The sequence below is a fragment of the Nannospalax galili genome, unplaced genomic scaffold, assembly GCF_000622305.1.
Source record: "Nannospalax galili isolate Female #2095 unplaced genomic scaffold, S.galili_v1.0 scaffold10, whole genome shotgun sequence".
Lineage (NCBI taxonomy): Eukaryota > Metazoa > Chordata > Mammalia > Rodentia > Spalacidae > Nannospalax > Nannospalax galili.
In genome coordinates, this window is record NW_008331140.1 from 1196444 (window position 1) to 1200475 (window position 4032).

The window sequence follows — 4032 nt, forward strand, 5'->3', positions numbered from 1 at the left end:
ATACACACAGATTAGAGATGCATGCACCAACATCTCAGTGTTAGTGGCAAAAACAATGAGTCTTTCTGAAAGAAACAGTATATTTTAGAATGAAATGGATATCTTTTTCGAGGGTTAAAACCTCATTCAATTTTATGTCTTATAAGGGTTATACTGAGTTCAATATTGTATAACTGTATTATTTAACTGTGAACCTCAAAATTTACAGCTAATTTTGAAAGAGAAGCATCTTTGCTCTGGAAATTGTTATTGAATATGTTAATGCTGTTATGAAATGCTTCTAATCATGTGGTTATTAAATAATTTTAAAAAAAAAAAGAAGAGGACACAGAGTGCTTATCCCTGAATAGGACACCTATTTCAATGCTCTGCTTCCCAAGTCTCAGGAATCATAGTGGAAGAGGAGGCAGGACCACAAGGAAAGAGATCTTCCAGAAAACTGATGTTACTCTTATGGGATCACAGCAAGTGTAACAGCATGCACAAGTCATGTGCAAGGTCAAATCAGATAAAACTCCAGCATAGACATGAGAATGTAAGAAATCCCAGCCCAACCTAAGGAACTGTTGGTTACTGGGAGGGGGAGAGACAGACACTTTCAAGGATGGGGTTCTTGATAGGTTAACCAGGCTCCAATGTATGGCCCCACACTGAAGGGTTTTGGGGGGCAGAAATCAGACTTTATAGGTCATATTATATATTCTCAGCATAGGCATGGGGCAGTGGATAAGAGATACAACCCATCTTAAGGAACTTTTGGCAATTGATGGCTGCTATAAGAGGGGGAGAGAAGCATCTTACAGGGATGGGACTCTTGGTATGCCCAGTGGATGTACACACACTGGAGCACATTTAGGGATGCAATCATCCTTTAGACCATACTACAAATATAATAGAGTGCATTAAATTGGGTACAGGCAGTGTGGGGAGGTGTGGATAAGGGAGAGGAAATTCCATTAAACAATATTGTATGAAAATCACAAAAATTCAATTAAAAATAGAAATAGTGTAATAGAACATTGATTTCCAAAAGTATGAGAATTCTTATCCACTATTTCTCAAGGATTACAAAACTTCTAACACTCTATCAGAAACATATGTTCCCTGAAATCATTTCCCAATGAACTACTTATTTTTCTGAACTTGCCTTGAATCTAATTTCCTTAGCCTTACCTTAACCTTTGCTAGACATAATTGACTCCAAATTTTCTATGATAGCACCAGTATATATAATGGAATTTTTAATGGCTCTGGCATCTTGCTTGCAATTATTTGTTTAACATCTGTTCATTGTGTTAGTTATTTTTCTTGTGACGGTGACTAAGTACTTAAAATAAACAGCTTGAAGGAAGAAAGGCAGCTTCTCACTCATGACTTCAAAGATGCTACCCCATCATGGCTGGAGGGGCATGGTAGAGAAAAGCCACTCACGTCGATTGGACAAGAAGATGAAAGTGTGCCATGAAGGGGCTAGGGTTTATGTACCTCCAGGTCCTGCTGCCTCCCAAGAGTTCCACAACATCAAAGACAAAGTTCATTCTCTCTCTAGAAGCAAAACTTGTCTAATATAAACATAGAAAATTTATTTAGATGTGTTCAGTGGTCTGTTAGAAAGTGCAAAATCTGTTGTACTTTGCTTTTATTCAAAGAACTGTAAGCTGACATGCAGATCTACTGTTTGTGAAAAGAGTTGCTTGTTTTCTTCTCTTTCTCTTTTAGACTTCTCATACTGGATATCTTTCTTGTCTAATTTCTGATTTTCTTGACAATGTGTTTTTCCTCCACACTATGTGTGTCTCCTCATCTCTATGCTTTTTCTTTAGCAACTTTAATTTCTTTAAGAAGCACAGCATCATAAAAGCAATATATAATTTTTATAATTATTATGCCATGATTCCACTGATATACTGGATATAAACACTGAAAGATGACAGCACAGACTAAAACACTTTTCAGAATGGCACATGATTTAATATTTAGGAACTTTTGATTCTGGAATTTCTATTTCATAGTTTTGGACCATTCATAGAAGACAAAATTATGGATGAGTGGGGATGAGTGGGTGTGTACTATACTATTGTTTTTGAACATTGTGTTAAAGTGAAAATTTCAGACCCAAGAGCACACACAGAAGGAACAATACATTTTATCAGAATATGGCTGTAATAATCATCAGTCATTAATGAAACATTCATAATTTATTGATCATTCACTGCATGAAAACAAATTTCTAGATGCATTTAAATGACTGATTTTTAAATATCTCCTTGAAATCCTCACAGGGAGAAAACATTACTGAACACTGAGTGCATGAGAATCATAGCACCGTATGTAATGAAGAAAGACCCTCTCTGCATTTAGTACCTACTGAAACTTTTTCAACCAAATGGTAACTCTAAGCATACTGGAAAAGAACATAGAAATGTATTCTTCTTTCATGGTCACATGGATAAATAAATAATTTGTTAAAATTTTATTTTCCCTGCCAAGTCCCCTTTTTGTAGTCCAGGCTGGCCTAAAACTCAATGTAGCTGAAGCTGGCCTTGAACATATATGGATCCTCCGACCTCACTCAGCACATCTAGTTGTGAAATTACAGGTATAAGTCACCACCCCGGCTTTGAATTTACAATTTTCAGTAACGCATGTAAAATTTATTTATCCTTAAAGAAGTGTTTAGTAGATGAGGTTTTAGTTCAATAACACAATTTTATTATTTCAGCACCTAGAAACGATACCTTTATTCTATATTTTATTTTCATTGATACTGTTTTCAGTTCAGAGAACTGAGAGCTGTAACTTTTACTTCTTCCTTTGGCATGCATTGTGAAGAGAATATTCCTGCCTTCTACCACTTTAATGAAGAAACAAAACTTCAAAGAAGCTGATAGTGTTTAGATGTAAAGACTGGATCTTGAGTCATTATAACTACAGGTGGTAAGAGATAACTAGGGACAAGCAATCACAAGAAAGGTCAGAAGGAGGGAGAAAGATAACATTTCAATTAGTGGAAAAAAGTATTTGGGAGCTCTTATCTAATCCCTAAAAGGTTTTAGGGTTACCTTTTCAGAGGGTTAATGTTAGAGTAGCAAAAAGCCCCATTTAAAAGGAAAGAAAGAAAGAAAGAAAGAAAGAAAGAAAGAAAGAAAGAAAGAAAGAAAGAAGAAAGAGGAAGGACGGAAGGAAGGAAGAAAGGAAAGAAGGAAAAAGAAAGAACATGAAGTTGTCAGAAAAAAATGATAGGGAAATATGGGAGGTGTTGGAGGGGAGAGAGTGAGTGTGGATTTGATCAAAACACCTTATATGCATGTATGAAATTCTCAATAATTTTTTTTCAAGTTAAAAAAAATTCCAATTAGTGACTGGAATATGACTAACAATGCCATTCACCAGAAAAAAACACTGGTGCCTGAAAAGGTCATCCTTTAGACAGGGCCACTTCTCTTAGGTTTCTTTATCTGGACTCTGGTGGTGTGGACAGGGGATGAAGTATATGGGGATGGCATGGAAGGAGAGAAAGACCTAGAGCTCTAAGAATTGCCACCCTAGAGACCACTTAAAGATCTATCGACTCTGCAGATCCTACTTTTCCCAGGAGGGTGCTTTCTGGTCTTTGCTTTCTACTTCAATGAGTGCCTTCTTTCAGTTTTTTTTTTTTTTTGAGCCTGTTTCCTTTGTCATTGGCATTCAACTATCCATCTGACTCTGGGAAGAACCTGGAATCCTGCAATACCCAACCTCCACTCCTACTCACACAACAGAACTGATTTTTCTGCCAGGAAAACTAGATAGACAGGGTTTAAGTGTTGGGGTATGGGGTGGGTAGTAACAAATTGTGAGAATAGGTGGAATGTAATTAAAAAGTAAAAAGGTGTCTGTCTCCTAGTCTCAAGAAGCAGAGAATATGACTTTAAATATGAGCTATTTTGAGTATACATTTACCCTGCCTAGTGATGAGTTTACTTTTGAATAAGTCAAATTTGAACATTTATAAGTTCCTATCAAACTGAGAAAAAGGAAGCTAGACACTGT